This window comes from Mytilus galloprovincialis, chromosome 12 (assembly GCF_965363235.1).
Source record: "Mytilus galloprovincialis chromosome 12, xbMytGall1.hap1.1, whole genome shotgun sequence".
NCBI classification, from domain to species: Eukaryota; Metazoa; Mollusca; class Bivalvia; order Mytilida; family Mytilidae; genus Mytilus; species Mytilus galloprovincialis.
Window position 1 is genome coordinate 1057702 of NC_134849.1, and position 25913 is coordinate 1083614.

General features: G+C 34.4%; 1 protein-coding gene across 1 annotated transcript in view; it reads right to left on the reverse strand.

The window, feature by feature from the left end:
- LOC143054234 (uncharacterized) overlaps positions 1–22584 on the reverse strand; it is a 66712-nt gene extending 44128 nt beyond the window's left edge. The window contains exon 1 of the mRNA XM_076227164.1: positions 22484–22584. The gene's annotated coding sequence lies outside the window, so the exon portion shown is untranslated. The remainder of the gene's footprint in view (positions 1–22483) is intronic.
- Positions 22585–25913: the final 3329 nt, after the last annotated feature.

Genomic DNA, 25913 nt, shown 5'->3' on the forward strand with positions numbered 1-25913 from the left:
CGCTCACCTTGGTCTATGTGAATATTAAACAAAGGAAGCAGATGGATTCATGACAAAATTGTGTTTTGGTGATTGTGATGTGTTTGTAAATCTTACTTTACTAAACAGTCTTGCTGCTTACATTTATCTCTATCTATAATGAAATTGGCCCAGTAGTTTCAGTGGAAAATGTTAATAAAAATTTACAAATTTTATGAAAATTGTTAAAAATTGACTATAAAGGACAATAACTCCTTAGGGGGTCAATTGACCATTTCGGTCATGTTGACTTATTTGTAAATCTTACTTTGCTGAATATAATTGCTGGATACAGTTTATCTCTATCTATAATAATATTCAAGATAATAACCAAAAACAGCAAAATTTCCTTAAAATTACCAATTCAGGGGCAGCGACCCAACAATGGGTTGTCAGATTCATCTGAAAATTACAGGGCAGATAGATCTTGATCTGATATACAATTTTACCACATGTCAGATTTGCTCTAAATGCTTTGGTTTTTGAGGTATAAGCCAAAAACTGCCTTTTACCCCTATGTTCTATTTTAGCTGTGGCGGCCATCTTGATTTGATGGTCGGGTCACAGGACACATTTTTAAAACTAGATACCCCAAAGATGATTGTTGCCAAGTTTGGATTAATTTGGCCCAGTAGTTTCAGAGAAGAAGATTTTTGTAAAAGATAACTAAGATTTACGAAAAATGGTTAAAAATTGACTATTAAGGGCAACAACTCCTAAAGGGGTCAACTGACCATTTCGGTCATGTTGACTTATTTGTAAATCCTACTTTGCTAAACATTATTGCTGTTTACAGTTTATCTCTATCTACATGATCTATAATAATTTTCAAGATAATAACCAAAAACGGCAAAATTTCCACAAAATTACCAATTCAGGGGCAGCAACCCAACAACGGGTTGACCGATTCATCTGAAAATTTCAGGGCAGATAGATCTTGACCTGATAAACATTTATACCCCACGTCAGATTTCCTCTAAATGCTTTGGTTTTTGAGTTATAAGCCAAAAACTGCATTTTACCCCTATGTTCTATTTTTAGCCGTAGTGGCCATCTTGGTTGATTGACCGGGTCACGCCACACATTTTTTAAACTAGATACCCCAATGATGATTGTGGCCAAGTTTGGTTCAATTTGGCCCAGTAGTTTCAGAGGAGAAGATTTTTGAAAAAGTTAACAACGACGACGGACGCAAAGTGATGGGAAAAGCTCACTTGGCCTTTCGGGCCAGGTGAGCTAAAAACCTGTATGGCATGCATGAAATTGGACATCATGTTATTTTTTTTTTGTACTTGACGGAGCATAAACATTTGTGATTTTTTTAAGAGCAGGAGTCATTTTCCAGAGGCAGATTTATAGGGGCCAGGGTGCCACCCCCCCCCCCCCCCCCCCCCGTACGAAAATTTTTGGTTCGTGACTGGTTTGACAAAGAAACTTACGACTAAATTGAGAACTTAACTTTACAATATACAATACAAAGTTTTTTATTGTCAATTATGACGCCCAATAATTTGAGCAGTACAATTAAGTTCAATTTCATACAAGTGATTACATATTGATTACATTGATTATTTAACAATTAAACAAAGTCAAGTCTTTTTCACCCAAATAATTTCTGCAAAAAAGATGAATATATATATATATAGTTTTACAATATAATATAGATGGACAAACTACCGGTGACAAAACTGTATCTAGAATTGATTAAGGTACACAATAATAAACTTACTTTTTTAATTATAACATTATCCTCAGATGACATTAACCATATTAATTTTGATTTATTTGGGAGGCTTTTAAAGTTTTTGTTCACCTTATTTAAGTAATCTATATATTCAGATCTTTTATTTTCTAAAACAGGACACTGAAGAAGAAAATGAATTTCATCTTCAACTTCAGTGTGACATAATTTACATATTCTATCCTCCACTCGAAGCCCCACATATCTGCCTCTTTCAATTTCTATTAATTTATGTGCACTGACTCTAAACTTAGTGAGCAGTCGCCTTTCATCCTCATTTAAAATTAATAAGTATTTTTCCATATAAATATTTTCTTTAAATAATCTGTAAGTTCTTAGTTTATTTCCATGCTGTTTATTTTATCTATCATTGTAAAGTTCAGATTTCCAAATACAAGAATATTTCTGTTTTAATTTCCGGTAAATTAGTGATTTTAAATCCATCTTTGAATTTTTAATAAGTTTAAGATCTATATCAAGATATTTCATAAGAATAGCAATACAACTATACCAACTATTTTTGTTTAAACTATTTAGTGATCTTAGAGACATTCAGGGCTTCAGAGAGAAGGATATCATCAGACTTTAATATATATTTATAATATCTAAACATATATTATTTAAAATTACTTCAAGAAATAAGGGAAATCTTCCCATTTCACCCAATACAGCTATATTTGTAGATTTTTTTACCTAAACCCAAAGAAAATTTACAGAATTTGACATGAATACTTTCTTGTTTCATGTCCTTGCATAGTTTAAAAAGATTATGTTCATTTTTATTTTTAATAGTACAAGTGTGGATTGGTAACCCCCATTGACAGAAACAAGTGCCTGTGTTTCAAACATCTTTCCTGCATGGGCATTGTGATAAAATTAAGACAAAACTTTTATGGTTGTACTGCATCTTTAAATTTTGTCAATCAGTCATGCTTTTCTTCTTAGGCTGTGTAAGAACCTTCTTCCAATTTTACAATATGGACAGAGGAATTGAAGAAAAAGCTACCATTGTCACCTCTGTTGTTTTAACGATTTACTCGGATATCAGAGTTAGTCCTTAAGTATCCCTATTATAAGTTACTGACTTTCAAGGAGATTAATTAGATCAGTAAAAAGTAATCTAAGTCATATATATGGTAGATCTGGACATTCTAAACATTTCTTTTTTAAATTTCAAAGGTATAAATCACCTGTTTATGGAACATAACCTTCAAGCCCTTCCCTAGATTTTCCATCAAAACATGATGGAATTTTGTGATGGAATAAATTCCATCATCTTGATGGAGTATTGGAACAGCTTTCCATCAACTTTCCATCAATGATGGAAAATGGTTGATGGAAATTTTTTGATGGAAAACTGATGGCATTATTTCCATCTGATGGAAAAGTGATGGCATTATTTCCATCTGATGGAAAACTGATGTCATTATTTCCATCTGATGGATAATTGATGGTATTTTTGCCATCTGATGGATAAATGATGGAATATTTTCCATTACATGTAAAATGCATAGAAACTTGATGGAGAATTGACCATCAGATGGAATTTGAAAATCTTTCCATATATGGCATTGTCTGTGATGTCATAAAACAATATTAGTTCTCGGTCGTCTAAAGGTAGTCCAGTTACATGTGTGTATCTTTTAGTTCAGTGTCCCATTGGAATCTCTGTCCTTAAAGTTGAATTAATTGATAGCAAATTCTGCAAAATAATCAAAGCGCTGTAAGCGCTGAAGGCAGTTAACCAAAAACCAAGGCAACCGTAATTATGAAAACTGTTGCAATGTTGCTTCAACATTAAACATTCATATAAAGTACATTCATGTTTATCTAATGATTTATTTATTAAGGCAAATAATTTATATGTTATCAAGGTTTCAAAAGCAATGCATATATCAATGTATATTTTTTATGGTGAGTCTGCAGTGGTACAAGTTCCCAATGATTGCAGTTGTTCTACTTGGTAGTTAACCTTGGTTTTATTTGACTGCTAGAAGTTCAATTTGACTTAGTATGAACATGTAATAGTATGAATGGACTGGTTTCCCTGGAAAGAAAACTGAGTTTGTGTTCTATAGTACAAAAGTTATGAGACATGAATCAGACAAATGTTCACTACAACAGGGATCAAAGGTGAGGTCTGACTGACTTGCCCAAAGTAAATGTAAATGATTTGTTATTTTGTCCCATACATATGAATATATATAATTTAGGGGTGGGGATCTCAACGGTTTTCAAGTTCTCAAACAGGTAGGGGTAGGCAGAGGATTTAGGGGGCAGGGGGCCCGGCCCCCCCTTTTTGGGAAAAAATTTGGTTGCTTATATAGGGAATCACTGAAGCGTGACTGGAGCGGGCCCCTCTTAGGTCAGTCAGTGGCCCCACTTATGAAAATTTCTGGATGCGCCACTGGGGGTGGGTGACCCTAGGGACTTCCCCTACATTTCATTTTATATGTTATATTGTCCCATACATGAATATATATGGTTTAGGGGTGGGGATCTCATTGGTTTCCAAGTTCTCAAACAGGAGGGGTAGGGTGACCCAAGGGACTCCCCCTATATTTCATTTAATTAGTTATATTGATCCATACATGAATATATATTGTTTTGGTGTGGGGATCTCGACCGTTTCCAAGTTCTCAAACAGGAGGGTTGGGATGACCACAGGGACTTCCCTATATTTCATTTAATTTGTTATATTGTCCCATACATGAGTATATATGGTTTAGGGGTAAGGATCTTGACCATTTCCAAGTTCTCAAACAGGAGGGTGAACAGTGACCTCAGGGACTCCCCCTATCTTTCATCTGATTTGTTATATTGTCCCATACATGAATATATAGGGTTTAGGGATGGGGATCTCGACCATTTTTAAATTCTAAAACTGGAGGGGTGGGTGACCCCTAGCGTCACTTCCTATATTTCATTTGATTTTTCATATTGTCACAAACATGAATATATATGGTTAAGGGGTGTGGATCTCGACCGTTTCCAAGTTCTCAAACAGGAGGGGGTGGGGTAACTCCAGGGACTCCCCCTATATTTCATTTTTTATTTATCATATTGTCCTATACTTGAATATATGCAGTGGCGGATTCAGACGGGGGAGGGTTGCGGGCTTGCACCCCCCTTAAATTTGCAAAGTATGGGTTGTTCTCAGCTTAATAAAGAATATTCCGATAATTTTACCTCAATTTTTTTTTTAGCCTCGCTCTGCTCGGCGAAAATTTAAGTTTGCGCCCCTCCTAACCTAAAATCCTGGATCTGTCCCTCATATGGTTTAGGGGTTATCAAACAGGAGGGGGTAAAGTGGCCCAAAGAATGCCACCTATATATCATATGATTTACTTACATTAAGGTATATATAATATAGTTGCATTATTTGTGAAAATAAAGAATGGAACTTTAAGCTACTTTAATTGACCCTTCAAAATTGAGAAAAAACAAATAACCCCTCGAAATTGCAGTAATATGTTTACACTTTAAAAGCATCTCACATGCATTATCATCATTTATCATTTATAAAGAAAATTTAGACTGTGACCATGAACATGTATATTGTTAGATATACTGTTCCCAGCTGTCACGTTGCATTGGATTTTTAAATTAAAATTTGTCAAAAAGTAATTTTGAGTTTCTGGATAAAATATTTTTCTGCTTTTTCTTTCTTGTACATATATCTTTCGGTGTACAATAATATCAGATTATTACATGGCATTTTTCATATCGCATGTATTATCAGCCCTAGGTTCAATATCAGCCCAAGAGCCGCATGGCTCGAGGGCTGATATTGACCGAGGGCTGATAATACATGCGATATGAAAAATGACATGTTATGATCTTTTTATCATATGCTTCAACAGTAGAAAAAAATAACAGATTCATATATTGATCCTTCTACGTGGTTCCCGAAAAGAAGTTGAAAGAGTAAAAAGTTCACCGACGTCGGACCCAAAATTTGATAGTCAATATGAAATCTTTCTATCATATGCCTCAACAGAGAAAAAAAAAACACATTTTAATATGGACGAATCGACAAAAAAATAATTCAACAATATACATAATGAACATTGTTTGGAAAAGTCAACTTTTTTAAAGTAACTTTCTAAATAAAGTTTCAGAAAAGCTTAAAAAATGCATTTATTTAATTTTTTATTTTTTTTTTTTTTTAATACAATTTAATTATTTTACACAATATACTTCCAGTATTCAAATAATTGTTTTGTACACTACTTTGTAATGTTTTTCACTGAAAACGTAGAATTGAGGTGTATTTTCTGGAATTTACCGAGTATCACCGGAATGCCATGTGATAACGTTACGGAAAGGCATGTGATAACAATCGAAGCATGTGATAAACTTTTTATATCAGCCCGCTAAGCACCAATTCGAAAAATATGGAAAATACTTTAATTTAATGCTATTATCATACGGTAAAAATCATATGTTATTTAGTCTAAGTATATGATAATAGTGTTTATATTCATTTACCATGCATAGATGTATTTTTTCACCTGCTTGGATTTATTTTGTAAATGATCGCCAAACCCGGAATTACCCTTATCCGCTTCCGGAATCGGATCCACGGCCGCCATTGTTATGTGTTTACAATGTCGTTTTTGTCAATCAGATACGATTTTACTCGAATTTATACAATATTTGTCGGCGATTTTCTGTATAAAGCTAGCGGTTGAACAAAATGAACATCGCCGTCATGAATAATAATGATAAAAATAAGTTTTTAGCTCGTTTAATTGGAGACTTTGGTGAACATGGTGAAAAGGTTTGCAAAGTAATTTCTTATTTTCTTTCAAATGTAAGGTGACTACGTCGGGCGTAGCTAGAAACCAACTATCCTAGTCGAAATTCCGCTTGCAAAAGTGGAAGGTCGCGGAACTCGGACCACCGCTAATTTGCACACCTGCCTCCAAATTGAAAAGCTACGAAAATTTCTTTTTCTAATTTGAAATTGCCGCCAACAGCATGAACAGTTGAACTTATTATATAATAGACTACTGACGTAGTTGTACTACGTATTGATGACAACAATATTCCTACGACTTTTGTCATTTGGGAAATCTAAACTTCTTGTCTTAAGAGATTTTCGGCGATTAAATATTTCATACAATTGTTCTTTGACATCTTAGCTAAAAGCACAAGTCATAATGAACTACACAATGATTCTTAATAAGCACTACTTCCTATGTGTAACTTTAAAACTTTTGGATAAATCGACGATCATTTAAGGTTTTTCTGGTCATTTTTTTTGTAATCCAGAATAAAAATTATTAAAAAAGTGTTCAATTAGTTATATATAACATAGTAGCAGGCTAGATAATAACAATGGCAAGTATTTCAGGATTTATTGGGTAGAACACAAATCTAGGGTGCTCGCATAATGCAGCTTAACTGCATAAAAATAAAAGAATGATAGCATATTATAAACATGATAAATTAGAATAAGTTAACATTATAACGACATAAAGTAAGGTTAATTATTAGTTACTTAATTGTCATTTATGGATATATAAATGAATAAATGTCAGTCATACCACAGATCTCTAATTTTTTAGCAAAATTATTTTATTGGAATTAAGTACTAAACAATTTTTTAAAACAACTAGATATCATTGAGATGGAAGCCATCTCTGTGGGCCCCGCTGTCAATAACGTGGGGTAAATAAGTTGTATGGATAATCTGATATGAAGCATTATTTGAAGTTATTACATAGTCTCATGTGTGATTTCAATCTAAGATTTTAAGTTAAAACTGATAAATATTCTCATCTTACTTTCATAGTATAATAGTGATATGACTGCATGATGTGAACTAATTGTTGACTACTCTAAAGTGACTTCTGGATATATAGATTGATGTTTGAACAATATGTTTAAAGGTGCTGCCCAATTGATATTTGTCACATATTTTTAGAATTATGCCTTCAATATATTATGACCCACCAAGTATAAAGTATGAAATATTAACGGTTCTCGAGAGGTAGAGCGGACACAATTTGTTAAGAACAACGAACGGATGGACAGACCTACAGACTGACCTTAGACCTAGGATGCATACATTATGACACATTCTCTGGTGTTGGTTTATATATATGTTAAGTTGAAAATGTTTGTCAGGTATAAAGTATGAAATAATAACAGCTGTCCTCTCAAAATATAGTGTGGATCAAATTTGTTAGCGATGGACAGACAAACAGACAGACAGACCTTTGACCTAGGAAGTGGTACATACATCATGACACACCCTCTGGTGTTGGTTAAAATTCTCTGGTGTTGGTTTATATATATGTTAAGTTGAAAATGTTTGTCAGGTATAAAGTATGAAATAATAACAGCTGTCCTCTCAAAATATAGTGTGGATCAAATTTGTTAGCGATGGACAGACCAACAGACAGACAGACCTTTGACCTAGGAAGTGGTACATACATCATGACACACCCTCTGGTGTTGGTTAAAATGGATGTCAAGTATAATATTTGAAATCATAATGGTTCTCAAGATATAGAGCGGACACAATCTTCACCACAGGACACAGGATTGTCAACTGAAACCAAAGTTTTTTTGACGTTGACCTTTGACCTAAGAAGTTGTACATACATCATGACACGCGCTCTGGTGGTGGTTAAAATGGATGTCAAGTATAAACTTTGAAATCATAACGGTTATCTAGATATGGAGCGGACACGATCTTCACCACAGGACACGGGGTTGTCAACTCTAAACCAAAGTTTTTGACCTTGACCTTTGACCTAGGAAGTTGTACATACATCATGACACACCCTCTGGTGTTGGTTAAAATGGATGTCAAGTATAATATTTGAAATCATAATGGTTCTCAAGATATAGAGCGGACACAATCTTCACCACATGACACAGGATTGTCAACTGAAACCAAAGTTTTTTTTACGTTGACCTTTGACCTAGGAAGTTGTACATACATCATGACACGCCCTCTGGTGGTGGTTAAAATGGATGTCAAGTATAAACTTTGAAATCATAACGGTTATCTAGATATGGAGCGGACACAATCCCACAGGACACAGGGTTGTCAACTCTAAACCAAAGTTTTTGACCTTGACCTTTGACCTAGGAAGTTGTACATACATCATGACACGCCCTCTGGTGGTTGTTAAAATGGATGTCAAGTATAAACTTTGAAATCATAATGGTTATCTAGATATGGAGAGGACACGATCTTCACCACAGGACACGGGGTTGTCAACTAAAACCAAAGTTTTTGACCTTGACCTTTGACCTAGAAAGTTGTACATACAACATGACACACCCTCTGGTGTTGGTTGATAATCATGTTAAGTATTAAGTATGAAATCATAATGGTTCTCTAGATATGGAGCGGACACGAAAGTGTTACGGACGGACAGACGGACGGACGGACGGACAGACTGATCACTATAGGGCGACCCGACTTTTAGTCGGGGCCCTAATTAATGTTGTAAAATGATACAAAATATGATTCCTGTCGTACACAATTTTATGATATTATATATATGCACATTTTTTGTGTCATTTGGTCTTTTGTTGATAGTTGTCTCACTGGCAGTTTAATACCATGATGCATACCACATCATCTTAATAATTTTTATAAATCAATGGTCTAGTTAATTTCTCTTGACTCTGAAAAGCTAATACCGACATTTTAAATGTCACTTAACCTTGAGACTAAAAGAGCATGCACATATATTCAAAATGGTGGAAATTCTAATACATTGTACTTACCAAAATTTAATCCAGAACATGTGTACACACTAATCTTTCTAAATCCAAAAGACAATTATGTCATCAGAAGAATACATCTGCACTTTTTAATCTCAGTCAATAGAATTAATAAGAACTTTTTGATCTAAATCCATTGTCAAATTCATAATTTGTTAATGACACAAGACATCTTTGCTTCTTGTCTGCATGTTCATGAAAGTTCAAATTTGAATTTGTTGATTTGTTGAGGTTGTGTAGGGTCTTGTGACAATTTGATTCCTTTGAAATGTGCCCCTAATAAATACTGTGAATTATCTAAATCTTGAATAATTGCTATAAATTATATAAAAAATATTTATTAATGGTTTGTAATTTATCTTTATGTTATAAATTAGAGATATTGCAGAAGAATGCATAAAAACATGTGCTCTCCTCATTGGGCCTCAAACTCTGTGTTCATTTATGATGTCACATCCTGTACACAAAGGTTAAAGAAAAACAGATTGACACCTGACACCTGTGATGGAAAAATTTCTAAGTTTTTTCCATCAAGAAAAATGACAGAGTTCAAATACCATCCCTTTTTCCATCAAAGAAAATGGATAAGTCCAATTTCCATCAATTTTTTTTCATTTCCATCCTATTTTCCATCAGATGGAATAAATGCCATCATATTTACCATCAAATGGTAAAAATGCCATCCAATTTTCAATCAGGGGTTAAAGATGCCATCCAATTTTCCATCAGGGGTTAAAAGATGCCATCAAATTTTCCATCAAAAGAATGATGATGGAAAAAATATTCCTAATTTCCATCATCCTTTGATTGATATTTTTGGTTTGGGATGGAATTCCATCAAGTACCATCAAATTTCCATCAATTGTCCATCAAGTGTTGATGGAAAATGAAGAAATTGATGGAAAATCTAGGGAAGGGTGCTCTCAGAAATTTAGGATCCTTTTGCAATATTTATTTTGATCATCGACACAGTTATCACAGACATATTGTCTATTTTACACAAGTGCAACCTAAAAAGTAAAGCAAAATTTGCCTTTTTTGTATTTTATTTGACTGTTGGTAGCATGCTTGAGAGTGGCAGATTGTGTGTTCAATCACAAGATTGGTCATACCATAGACTTGGTATTTTATTTGACTGCCTTGGAGGTCTGTTGGTAGCATGCTCTCCTTGATAGTGGCAGATCGTGTGTTCAATCACAAGCTTGGTCATACCACAGACTTGGTATTTGCTGCTCTTCGCTAAGCAAGCAACATTTAGGAGTAAGACCAAAGAAGCAAAGACTGGTTTGCTCCAAGTTAGAATAATATGTCCGGATAGGGTGACACGTCTTCCTACGTGCTGTGACATGTACCTTGTGAACCAGCACGTTAAAACCCAGCTCAGCGTGTCTGTCTATAGCTAGTACAAGGCAAGGTTTATGTGAATATCACATTATCATGTTCTTGTCCTGAACATGCATTTAATTTCCCACTGGACCTTAAACAGTAATCCATCCAACTTTTTTATTTGCATGATTCTTGTAGTTATTGTATTATGTCTTGCCTTTAAGTAATATTGATAGTTTACTGTAAATGTTGCCATTAAAAACACGATGAACTATGTTATATATACATGATATACAGTTACAGCCGATTCCAACGAGTATGAAGCTACAGGTAGATTCTTTGGTTAGCTTCCTTGTTAGCTCAACCATGAAGTGATTATTACCTTAAAATTGGGAGGAGCACAGTACCAATTTATCATCCAATGAAAACACTCAAAATATAAATGGCCTGTTTATAATATGTATGTTTCATACAAACAGGTTTACCTACACAACTTTGCAAATTAAATTTCATTTCTTACCGTTTTTGATTGAATTCAAAATTCTTTGTATTACAATAAAGTAAAAGCGGAGTTACGGTTCATGTTTTGTTCAATGACGATGTACCCTTGTGTTGACTCAATGCTAAACACATGGAAATTTTATAGAAAATCCACAGCCTTTCCCTTTGTACTGTCATAGTTGGCAATTTGGTGCTTAATAACTGGAGGATTATTGCAAGCAGTGCTAGCAATGATTTCCTAAAACAAGTTTATTAATGTTTGTGTCATTTTGGTCTTTTGCGGATAGTTGTCTGATTAGCAATCATACCACATCTTCTTTTTTATATTATTAATTTAGATACTGGTTTAAACAAATATGAATATAGACCAATTCAAGTACATCTTCTAGGGTGCGCTCGACTTTCCTGACTTAGCACGTTTTAAAAACAAAAAAATGAAGATTGTTTAGGACTTTTTGTAAACAATAAATGCTAGCACATCATATAGAAAACCAAGTGAGTAATCTATGCTTAAAATTTTATAACAAAAATATCTGGATTTTTTACAAAAATCTTATTTGTCACAAAATCCTGTCAAATTTTAAATGCAATGAAACAATAAATAATAATGCTTGCTCAAATTTTCCCCTTTGAATATGTACAAAATGGCCCATCAGAGGCGGATTTAGGGGGGGGGGGGCCCCGAGGGGCCCGGGCCCCCCCCCCCCTTTTTGGGAAAAAATTTGGTTGCTTATATAGGGAATCACTGAAGCGTGACTGGAGCGGGCCCCCTCTTAGGTCAGTCAGTGGGCCCCCACTTATGAAAAATCCTGGATCCGCCACTGCCCATCTCTATCATGTCTATTATTCATTATCTTTGCTGTTTTTATACTATTGCAGTTTGAAAAAATTGTAATTCAAAGCTACAGAAGGGTCATAAACCTTATATTTACGCCGTGATTGTACCATTGTAAAATACATACACATATAATAACTGGATTTATAAATGAACTGAGGAATTTATTGAAATAAAATTAGCAAATCAAACACACCTATAGCATGCTTGTGAATAAGATTATAGTTATCAATAAATTTTAAATTTAGATAGAAAACTTATTTTTAAACTGACTTGTAAAACTAGTTTTACAATGTTTATATTCTGTCACTAGTTCTGATTGGTTCTCAGTTAAACTACTGACTCCACCCAAAGGCTTGTTTACCTTACATAATAAAGATTTCATGGATGAGCTAGCAAGGAAGCTAACCAAAGAATCTACAAGTAGCTTCATACTCGTAGGAATCTGCTGTAACCTATTGCTGTTCCCAAGTTTAGATATCTGAGAAATTAATCGAAATACACCACAAAAAAACACCACTGAATATTAACTAGTTTAGAGCCTGTGTCGCTCACCTGATGCTTTGGAAATTATGTAAAATAAGGTTAAAAAATAAAACGGCAAAATTTCCTGAAAATTACCAATTTAGGGGTGGCAACCAAACAACCCCTTGTCCGATTCATCTGAAAATTTCAGGGTAGATAGATCTTGACTTGTTAAACAATATTACCCCATATCAGATTTGTTCTAAATGCTTTGGTTTCAGAGTTATAAGCCAATATCTACATTTTACCCCTATGTTCTATGTTTATAGACTTTTATCAAAGGTACCAGGATTATAATTCAGTACACCAGACGCGCGTTTCGTCTACATAAGACTCATGCATCAGTGACGCTCATATCAAAATAGTTATAAAGCCAAACAATTACGAAGTTGAAGAGCATTGAGGATCCAAAATTCCAAACAGTGGTGCCAAATATGGCTAAGGTAATCTATGCCTGGGATGAACAATCCTTAGTTTTTTTTTCGAAAAGTTCAAAGTTTTGTAAACAGGAAATTTATCAATGACCACATTATTGATATTCATGTCAACACTTAATCGCTTAAGTGTTGACTACTGGGCTGGTGATACCCTCGGGACAAAACGTCCACCAGCAGTGGCATCGACCCAGTGGTGTAAATAGTTATCAAAGGTATCAGGATTTTTGACGCGAGTTTTCTTTATCTACTTCTTTATTAATATTTCTAATATATTTTCATAGATTTAATGATTTTTGGTATGAATGGTTATTTTTCTCTGATTCCGAAAAGTATTATCGCTACATAAAATGCATATATTATACTCTTATTTTATTATATAAAGTACTGGTAGTCATTCGTTAGAGCTATATGTAAATTCAGTTTAAAAAGCACACACATTCCGATCGATACTTTGAGGTGTATTCGATAAGACTTTGACTTTGAGTAAATTTCAAATACCACGGTGTATTACTTGTTTGAATTAGTCAATACACAATAACATTGTTGATTGATTATAAAACGAAAACCTAAACAAAGTTGTATTAGATAGCGAACTACGTTTCTGCACATATTTAAAGTATTGTTAGAGTTATGTTTTATTTTATACACAAGGACATTATTTATATTGTATGTTGTTTAAATACGGTTTCATTAAAATCGTTATTTAACATTGCAATTTTGGTTCACAGAATTTGTAAGCTGTCATATATACATCACTGTGTGATATAACAGTATGTATGTTTGAATTGGTTTGTGCCACAACAGTAACTACCTTGCTCCAAAAGTTGGTAAGGATTTGTAATATGCAGGGGTGGATCCAGCCATTTTAAAAAGGGGGGTTCTCAACCCAGGACAAATGGGGGGTTCCAACTGTATGTCCCCATTCAAATGCATTGATCGTCCCAAAAAAAAAGGGGGGGGGTTCCAACCCCGGGAACCCTCCCCCTGGATCCGCCACTGATATGGTATTAGAATTACAAAGTATTTTGTTTAAAAAGGTTGAATTAATTATGGAAGCCAGTACTATGCAAGTTCCTGACCTGGTTACTCATCTTGCTAGGTTGGGGGAACTAGCTGGTAGCTTTTATATGAATACATGTCAACGTAACACAGATTCAAAGTTCAATATGTAATGTTTATTAAATCAGCATTCAGTATAGTTTATCAATCACAATAATCACAATAATCACATAAGTTCATGAGACATAATAAAACAGCATGCATGTCTAATATAAATCCAAGTCTAAAACACAAGTGTAACTACAAGTGTCAGAATACAAGTCCAATACGTGACTGTTCCTTACTACATGGTCAACTAACATACATAATTGTTTTTCATTATTCAATTTACATAACATTAATGCTCAATATATTTACTTTACATAATAAAGCTTATTTATCTATTTTCCCAAATATCAAGTCTTTGTGACATAACCTAGAATCTTAACAAGAGTGCACACGCTGAAATGTCTCGCCTTCTTCACTTATCATTGATATTATGTTGATAGTCCTAAGTATAAAGCTTTATTAAAAACTGTCACATAAACTTAACATTAAACAAGATAACTAAACAAAGACCAATGAACCTTGAAAATGAGGTCAAGGTCAGATGAACCATGCCAGGCAGACATGTACAGCTAACAATGCTTCCATACAACAAATATAGTTGACCTATTACTTATATATAGTTTAAGAAAAATAGACCAAACAAAACACAAAAACTTAACACTGAGCAATGAACCATGAAAATGAGGTCAAGGTCAAATAAAACCTGCACGACTGACATATAGATCATAGAATATTTCCATACACCAAATATAGTTGACCTATGGCATATAGTATTAGATAAAAAGACCAGAACTCAAAAACTTAACTTAACCACAACCATGAAAATGAGGTCAAGGTCAGATGACATCTGCCCGCTAGACATGAACACCTTACAATCATTCCATACAACAAATATAGTAGATCTATTGCATAAAGTATGAGAAAAACAGACCAAAACACAAAAACTTAACTATAACCACTAACCATGAAAATGAGGTCAAGGTCAGATGACACCTGCCAGTTGGACATGTACACCTTACAGTCCTTCCATACACCGAATATACTAGCCCTATTGCTTGAAGTATCTGAGATATGGACTTGACCACCAAAACTTAACCGTGTTCACTGATCCATGAAATGAGGTTGAGGTCATTGGTGAAAACTGTCTGACGGGCATGAGGACCTTGCAAGGTATGCACATACCAAATATAATAATTCTATTACTTATAATAAGAGAGAATTCAACATTACAAACCAGATGCTCCGCAGGGCGTAGCTTTATACAACCGCAGAGGTTGAACCCTGAACGGTTGGGGCAAGTATGGACACAACATTCAAGCTGGATTCAGCTCTAAATTTGGATTGTGATTAAATAGTTGACACAGCATAGGTTTCTGACACAGAATGAATGTGTTCTAATGAACTTAAAATTTTTGTTTTCTCTTAGAGCAATTCACTATGCTGTTGAATATTAATCCTCTCAAAAAAATGTTTGAAGAAATTTTCTTTTTATTTATGAAATTTCAAATGAGAAAAATTGAACCCAATTTTTTTAATCACATCCCCCTTTCCCTTATTCCAAAAATAATCTCAAATAAAATTTCTAATGGAGTTTGCAACAATAACTACTCATTTAAATACATCATAAACTATTAAGATGTAAAAAAAACTGCTTGTTATCACTGAATGGTAAAGATTATTTTAATTTATCAGTTGGTAGTAAAAAGTGAATATACATTGATATAGGAAGATGTGGTGTGAGTGCCAATGAGACAACTCTCCATCCAAATAACAATTTAAAAACTAAACCATTATAGGTTAAAGTACGGCCTTCAACACGGAGCCTTGGCTCACACCGAACAACAAGCTATAAAGGGCCCCAAAATTACTAGTGTAAAACCATTCAAACGGGAAAACCAACGGTCTAATCTATATAAACAAAACGAGAATATTAATAAGTACGTCTGAGTCAGTGACAACCGTACAACAGATGTATCCATCGGATCGCCATCAATGATGGTGATACATGGCTGTGTACATAATGTATATACAACTCGTCTAAACATCAACCCAACTAGTTGATTCTGGACAAAGAAAGAAAACTCCAATTAAAAAAAATTCTTGCTATTGCATAATATTGTGCAATTAGATATTTCTTGCTTACTATTCTGGACAAAGAAAGATAACTCTAATTAAAAAAAAAAATTGCTATTTCACAATATCAGTCAGAGCTCAGACATAAATAAGTCTGGATCTGCTTTTGACTCATAGAGGTCTAAATTTGTAAGTTTTAGGATTTGTCTCCCTTTAATGCAAGACAAAATACGACTTTATTAAGTCAAATATTGTTAAGCAAGAAATAATTGACCAGATTCAAAAAGTTGCAAATATCGACTCCTACAAGTCCATAAGTTACCAAAATTGGTTAACTTCAAGACCCACGCATATTTATAAAAAGGTCATGCATCTAAATCAAATAATGACACCATTGAAAGCCAATGCTTTGTCTTCTAAAGAAAAATATGAATGAGAGTCTAAAAAATCGGAGATAATGTTTATTAACCTTACAATGCAAGCACCTGGAACCACACTTAATGAGGTATAACATCTATGTTTAGTAAGGATGTTCAATTAGATAATTAAATATAGATTGCTCAAGTCCTTGTGAACTCTCAGACAGGTTTTTGCTGTCATAGGTGGTGTACTTTAGCCCCCAAGTCAAATTAGGTTTTTTCATCAACATAAATAGACCTAAATAAGTCTGTCATTTTGTGACTTAGATAAGTCTAAAATTGAAAACACATTTTTATAATAAATACATGTTTTGACTTCTTTAAGTCAAAAACAGAAATCGACTTGTTTATGTCTGAGCTCTGACTGAATATTGTGTAATTAGATATTTCTTGCCATTGCGCAATACTGTGCAATTGAAAAGACTTGCTATTGCACAATACTTAATATAATAATTTGAGATCCTGATTTGGACCAACTTGAAAACTGGGCCCATAATCAAAAATCTAAGTACATGTTTGGATTCAGCATATCAAAGAACCCCAAGATTTTAATTTTTGTTAAAATCAAACTAAGTTTAATTTTGGACCCTTTGGACTTTAATGTAAACCAATATGAAAACAGTACCAAAAATGAAAAATCTACATACACAGTTAGATTTGGCATATCAAAGAACCCCATTTATTCAATTTTTGATGAAATCAAACAAAGTTTTATTTTGGACCCCGATTTGGACCAACTTGAAAACTGGGCCAATAATCAAGAATCTAAGTACATTTTTAGATTCAGCATATCAAAGAACCCAACTGATTAATTTTTTGTCAAAATCAAACTAAGTTTAATTTTGGACCCTTTGGACCTTAATGTAGACCAATTTGAAAACGGGACCAAAAGTTAAGAATCTACATACACAGTTAGATTCGGCATATCAAAGAACCCCAATTATTCAATTTTGATGAAATCAAACAAAGTTTAATTTTGGACCCTTTGGGCCCCTTATTCCTAAACTGTTGAGACCAAAACTCCCAAAATCAATACCAGCCTTCCTTTTATGGTCATAAACGTTGTGTTTAAATTTCATAGATTTCTTTTTACTTTTACTAACGTTATTGTGCGATAACCAAGAATAATGCTTATTTGGGCCCTTTTTGGCCCCTAATTCCTAAACTGTTGAAACCAAAACTCCCAAAATCAATCCCAACCTTTATTTTGTGGTCATAAACCTTGTGTCAAAATTTCATAGATTTCTATTAACTTAAACTAAAGTTATAGTGCGAAAACCAAGAAAATGCTTATTTGGGCCCTTTTTGGCCCCTAATTCCTAAAATGTTGGGACCAAAACTCCCAAAATCAATACCAACCTTCCTTTTGTGGTCATAAACCTTGTGTTAAAATTTCATAGATTTCTATTCACTTTTACTAAAGAAAGAGTGCGAAAACTAAAAGTATTCGGACGACGACGCCAACGTGAAAGCAATATGTAAACATTTTTTTGTCAAGTGGTCACTGAACCATGAAAATGAGGTCAAGGACATTTGACATGTGACTGACGGAAACTTTGTAACATGAGCATCTATATACAAAGTATGAAGCATCCAGGTCTTCCACCTTCTAAGGCCAGGATTTTTTTATTTGTTGGTTTACGGACAAAATAGCATAAAAAACATTTTGTTAGAAAGGTGAAATGTATATTTATTTGGCATATTTGTTCTGTCTTGAAAGATATTTTTTTTTTTTCCCCCGACCGACCGACCCGACTTTTTCATGGGGAAAATCCGTAAACCAACAAATTAAAAAACCGTGGCCTAAAATATAAAAGTGGGTAGGTAGGTAGGTGTTTTCTTTTTTTTTTTCAGAAAAAGAAATTGAAGCATCGGGACGTGTTTATTATTCTTCATGCCTATCTGATTAAAAAAAAACTTCTTCAAATCAGAACAATAAAAGATTTTAAGTAGCCAGCTTTTTTCTGGGTAGGTAGGGTTTGGGCAAACAAACCTATTCTTTTTTTATGGCCTTATTTGATCTGTAAAATTAGAATGACTTTATCATTGTTATTACAGGGTGTTTTGCGTTACTGATTTATAAATATCCTGAACCCTAGTAAAGTGACTTTAGTTTTATATGAACCCCAAAAGTCAGCTATAACAATAAGGTCAGTTTATTACTAATATATATTCATTACAATAACATTCCAGTTTTAATGTCCAAGAGTGAGCGATATATATTATGAATAATTGATTGAATAGGTGACCGTATTATTTATTACCAGATCTTCTTATATTTTTATACTAACCCATAAACTTTATTTGTGAGGGGGGATAGGAGGGGTCCTGACCCCGAAATCCCGGGTTTAAAAACACGAAATCCCGAAATCCTGGGCTTAAAAATACGAAATCCCAAGGTCCCGAAATCCAAAAAAAAGAATTCCTGGATCCGGAAAGGGTCTGACAATCCCGAAATCCTGAGCTTTAAAACATCTGATCCCTGAGTCCCGATAAAGGTCCTATCCCCCCTCATTTGTGACTCCTCTTACAAGGACCAATTTTTTATTTTTGATAAAAACTATATGAGGCCATGCAAAAATTATTGTTTATTCCCCTGGCAGGTCTGATTTTACTCTTTTTACCCCGTCTATTCTTTTTTCTGATTAAACTGCATATAACCCCAATATTCTATTTTTAGCCATGGCGGCCATCTTGGTTGGTTGGCCAAGTAACCGGATACATTTTTTTAAACTAGATACCCCAATGATGATTGTGGCCAAGTTTGGTTAAATTTGGCTGAGTAGTTTCAGAGGAGAAGATTTTTTTAAAGTTTACGGACACCGGATGCCAAGTGATGAGAAAAGCTCACTTGACCTTTTAGGTCAGGTGAGCTAAAAAAGTTGTTCTTCAAGCTTTCTTTCGACAATTCTCAATCATGCTTTATAAAAATGACTGCTGATCTCTTTAAAGTGTGTCAGTGCAAATGCTCTTTTGTTCCGACGTTGGAAAGTTCCGGACGGAAAGAACTAACTACCCGAAAAGTTCCGGAAGAACTTATTAACTAGTTACTTTGTTCTTCCTCTGGTTTAAAAGTTCCACCGGAACAAAGTGACTAGTTGAAAAGTTCCAACTGAACATATCAACTAGTTAGAAAGTTCCTTTTTGCCAAATAAGTCAAAACAGGAACTAACAAACCAGCCCAAAAGTTCCAACGGAACTTATCAACCAGTCACAAAGTTCCATTTGGGGATTGATGCAAAGACCCACATGAGGAGGGGGGTATTCTTCCCTCTCTTGAGGATACTATGAAAACTAAATTTGCATGATAACGCAACTTATTCCGTTTTATGTGAGCTATGATATACAACTTAAATTTTGCTGGGGGAGTTTGTTCTTCCCCCTCAGTACATCAAAATTTAAATACATTTTCATTATTTCCCCAAAAATAAAGTTCCATGCCCCTTTTTTTCATATTTGTCCCCAACATGCCCAAAGAAACCCCTTTCAGTGCGTTGGGTATTCTTGTAAATTAATGAGTTGCTCTAAGGCAGCAACCATTTGATTTTCTGGGGGGGGGGGGGGGCTATGGTTTTTTTAGGAAAAAAAAGTTTGTTTCCAGTTTTTGGAGAAAAAAATAATTTGTTTTTGATTCTGAGAAAAAAAAATTGTTTGTTTCACCCTCAGCTGCCACTATATGTAATGCTAAAATCAAAAGAAAAAAATTGTTTTCGACATGTCGCGAAAAAAAATAGATTGTTTTTCACCGCAGGCGAAAAAAAAAAATTGTCCAGAAAAAAAAACCATAGCCCCCCCCAGAAAATCAAATGGTTGCTGCCTTATATATACTGATACTCATTCTTCCCTTTGGGTGCTGGATTTTCTCACTGTGTTAAAGACCATTGGTGGCCTTGGGCTCTGTTTTCTGCTCTTTAGTCGGGTTGTTGTCTCTTTGACATATTCCCCATTTCCAATCTCAATTTTACATAAATTTCTATTTTGATGGTGTAAGGTAAAATAATAAAGCTTTTATGCTGCATTTTAATGTTTAATATTATGGATTAATTTAATATATATGCATACATGCTTTTCCTCTGTAACACATTCAGCTATATGTGCTCCAACAATGGAGGGATTTACATAAAGAAGAAAGTGCACAAGTGTGCACAGAAACGAAAGTTGTCCAATGATTATTATTTCTAGCGTCTTAGATATATGTCATTGTCTTCTTCTTCCTTATTCTGTCCACATTCTACATGTAAAATATTGTGGCAAGTTGTGCATGGATAAAAACTGGTTAAAATGATGGTGTCCTGTTGGTATCCAGGACTGAGGTAATCATGTTTATAAATGGTGACCATGTCAACGTATATTTGTTCCGCCTAACAGAAGTTCCACTGGAAACTTTGTTATAAACAATGTCAGAATACCTTGGAACAAATATTCTATACTATTTATTCCGTTAGGAACATATACTGTAATACGTATTCCTGTGGAAATAATATTCCAGAATATTTTTCCTTTTGGAACTTTAAAATATTCCGTGACAACCATAGTGTTCTTCTTCTTCTTCTTCTTATGGTATCCAGTTATCCATCAGATTTTTGATGATTACTAACTGCTGCGCATGCGTAGGATAATAATAAATAAATATTTACAAAATAAGAGTGCCAAAAAATAAACAAATACTAACATGACTTGTGGTTAAAACTATTTACATAACTACTAAGTTTACTGTTCTATATTGTAGAGAACAGTAGGTGTCAACTGTTCTCTAAAAATATTTAGAGTAGGAGAAAGTACTACCTTTGGAGGTAGTACATTCCATTGTGTAATAGTATACGGGAAAAATGAATATTTGTAACAATCTTTAAATGTAAGTATATGTCTGTAAGTTTGTGGATGAAATTGTCGGGTTCTATTGTCTGTTGGTATGAGTAATGTTGATGGTACAGCGACAATTTGGTGAACAATTTTATAAAACATTATAAGTCTTGTTTTAAGTCTGCGTTGTTGTAGAGTAGGCCAATTTAAAGTATTGAGCATGTCTGTAACGCTACTGGTGTTATGATAACGATTACAGGCATATCTAGCAGCCCGACGTTGAACCATCTCAAGTTTATTGCATTGTTCAGCAGTGTGAGGGTTCCAGACCGAACAAGCATATTCTAGTTTAGGTCGGACAAGTGCTAGATATGCTTGAGACTTAATGTTTGTAATGGATGTTTTCAGATTTCTTTTTAGAAAGCCTAGGCTTTTATTAGCATTACCAATGATGTTATTTGTATGCTGTGTCCATTTTAAGTCTGATTGCAGTGTTACTCCAAGGTATTTTGCAGAGGAGACAGATTCTAGAGTGTGGCCGTGAAGAATGTAGTCGTGTTTGATGGTATTTTTCTTGTTTGAGGCAGTGAGAACTGTACATTTGTCTGGATGGAAAGCCATCAGCCAGTCTTCTTCCCACTTTGCGGCAGCATCAAGATCTTCCTGAAGGCTATCACAATCTTCTTGAGATTTGATGCTTTTGTATATGATGCTGTCGTCAGCGAACAGTCTGAGTTTACTGGATTTCAAATATTCTGGTAGGTCGTTAATATACACCAGGAATAGAACTGGACCCAGAACTGTTCCCTGTGGGACACCAGAAGTCACTGGAGCAATGTCTGATGACTCTCCATCCAGGACATAGTGTTGATTTGACTCATGGACTGATTTGATTTGTTTTTTTAAGACGTAGTGAAAAAGTGATTGTAAATAATCTCTTTCTTACCTTGTTTCTTTTAAAGTTCACATAATAAATGTTTTCCGCAAAGCAAAGAAATTATCTGGAAGTTTGAAGAGGAATCTTACCAGGAAGACATTACGTAGCTTCTCGCGGTACTAAGGGGAAATAACTTATTTAATTAAAACACGTGCGAGTTCTTTCCGCGCAATAATTCAAATGGGATGTAAACTTTAAATAATGCGTCTTTGGTCAGCAACTTCAGATGCGGATTTAGGGGGGTGGGGGTCAGGGGGCCCGCCCCCCCCCCTTTTTCGGAAAAAAATTGGTTGCTTTATATAGGGAATCACTGATGCGTGACTGGCCCCCTCTTAGGTCAGTCAGTGGGCCCCACTTATGAAAATTTCTGGATCCGCCACTGAACTTGTCATAAAATATCACAAGGATTATTAAAAATACCTACAAGACCACAAGATCTATTGTTTCCTAACTCAGGATGGGGTAGCCCAAATAGTTATGACTGTAGATCACTGTACGCACAGTATTGGTGAACCGAAATGTCTGATTTGTTACCGTGCGGCAATCTTGTAGATCTAACGTTTTTCCGTGATTTTCAACGTAACGTTTATTTTGTCATTTTAATTTTTTATGCATAAACTACGTTCTTGTAGGCCAAAACGAATTTAACCACCACTGAAAGAATAAGATTAAATAAAGAAAGAAAGGAAAAAATAAGAATAGAACAAAAAGCGGGATGCTACATAAAAAACCGTTACAAAAAAAAAAAATTATCAAAGACTATAGCACTTAAGTGAAACAAAGAGCGCAATTAAACAAAGACTTTATAATGAAAGAAGAAAACAGCAAAACCTGCAAAAAGATAACAAGAAGGAGAACAGAAGGAATTTTACATGAATAATTACAGAAAAAGAATACGTGTTGATTTAACAAGTACACCAAAAAGAGTGACGAGGGAATCCCATTTTCTAACAAAATGGATAAAGCGAGGTAAAAAAATTGAAAATAAAATAGAATGACATCATCGAAAACAAATTGTTAACAATTAAACAATTAAATATTCAAAATCTTAAGACTCATTCTTTTACCCCTATTCTGTGGGACTAAGACAGCTATTACCGCATTTATTTGAATTGGGATTTGTGAAATAAAAATAACTACATGTACCAAATAAATGGATGAAATCTATCTTAAACCAAACCCGAACATTAAAGGGGATCTGACAGTATGCCATTTCTTGAAATAAAAAAACCAATAAAAATAAAGTAACTTTAAATAGTTTTTTTGTATAAAAAAATTAGTATATCGAAGCTAGAAGCATTAACTAGTCCAAATACACATGCATGTGGATTAAGACCAGGGAAGAAATAGCTCCCCTTTTCATGGGAAGAGTTTTGTTATCAATAGACACAAGGATTCGTTTTTGAAGGTTATATATAAGGATAATCCTGATCACATACAAACCGAGCATTCCTTTTTTGTAACATATTTAAGCGGAAGTCAAACTTACGACAGTGGTACAGGCTACATTAATTAAATCTTAACCCCCCCCCCCCCCCCCCCCACTTACGACAGTGGTACAGGCTACATTAATTAAATCTTAACCCCCCCCCCCCCCAACCAACCAATGCATTCTATAATTATAAATACAAAAAAGCTTCGTACATGTCTCGTAAAAATCATCATGGGTTTATTCAAATGAAATGACCTGTCTTCTTTTTTTTCAGGTCAATCAAAAAATTGAAACAAGCACTTCCAATAACTCCAAATAAACGAGCGGCTGTACTTTCTGCATACGTTGACTGTAATCGAAATTTAAAATCACCAGGAGTTAAAAAAATTCATGATTCGTTTGAAGAAAGCGTAGAAAAAATGGCGATTCGTAATATGCAAGATGTAATTACGTCGGTAAAACACAAGAGAAATGGAGAAGCTAAAGCTGCATTAAATATTCTAACTGCGTCTGTTAGCGGTGAACATATATCCAATAGAAAGAGAGCAACGAAAAGTTTGGCAAATGTATTAGGCGTAAATAGTAGAACTTTACAGAAAGGGAAAAAAAAAAGAACCAAAGTCTTGCATTCAGAACACTCGTCATTTCTTTACACGACTCGAAAAACCAGATACGATGCCCTGGCAGAACGAACCAAAAGAATTGTTCATGATTTCTGGCTTCAATCAAATGTCAGCAGACCAACAAATAACAAAAATGACATCAAACGAGTAAGAATTAGCCCAAATGTATATTCCTCTCATTCGTGTTATATTTTAGAAAAACACAGACCGAAGTATTTCTTCAGTTCAAGAATGAATATCCTGATCAAAAAATGGGACAAAGGGCGTTTGAAAAATGCAAGCCGTATTTTGTAAGAACAGCACAGTTTAAGGACAAAGTTACATGCTGTTGTCGACAGCATGTTGAGATGAGGTCGCTTTTTAAATCATGTATGCAATTTCGTAAAAGATTACTGTCCAGGGAAGGAAGCAGTGAGGTAAAATTGTATGAATCTTGGAGTGAGCTTGTAGATGATACTTTATGTACTCGTTCAGCAAATACACATTAACATAAGATATCGTGCTTAGATAGGCTGTGCTCTGAATGTGGCGTCTGTAAATTTTCAATGTTGCTAGGAGAATTAGATGAAAGTGATGTCCAAATTTCTTGGGAACGATACGAATACAAAAATGTTAAAGTTAAAGGTGATATAATGATAAGGAAATTGGTTCTTGTGAGAAAAAGTTCTTCCCCTGCTGAAATGTTTCAATACTTAAAAAAAACTTTTAGAGACATTTCCTGCACATCAATTCCGTGCATACTGGCAATCTAAGCAAATGAAATCATTGGTTGAAAATCTTCCGATTGGTCATTGTGTGACAGTTCACGATTTTTCTGAGAATTATAAGTGTACTGAACAGAATGAAATTCAATCCTCTTATTTTCAGAAATTAGAGGTTTCACTACATGTTACAATATTACATAGACATTCAGTTCTCGAATATGACGGAAAAGATAGCACCGCGGAAGAACCAAATATTGTCACAGAACAGTGTTTTGTGATAAGCCCAGACCAAAAACATGATCATCATTATACACATTGTGTGCAAAACTTGGTCTCGGAATATTTGAAATCTATTAACTGTGAAATATCGGTAATGCATGAGTTTACTGACGGGTGTAGCTCACAATATTCCATAAAGTATGGACGTCAAGTTGGTTACCTATTCCCTATTCCCTATTCGTTACCTATTCGTTACCTATTCCCTATTCCCTATTCGTTACCTATTCGTTACCTATTCCCTATTCCCTATTCGTTACCTATTCGTTACCTATTCCCTATTCCCTATTCGTTACCTATTCGTTACCTATTCCCTATTCCCTATTCGTTACCTATTCCTTATTCCCTATTCGTTACCTATTCGTTACCTATTCCCTATTCCCTATTCGTTACCTATTCGAACA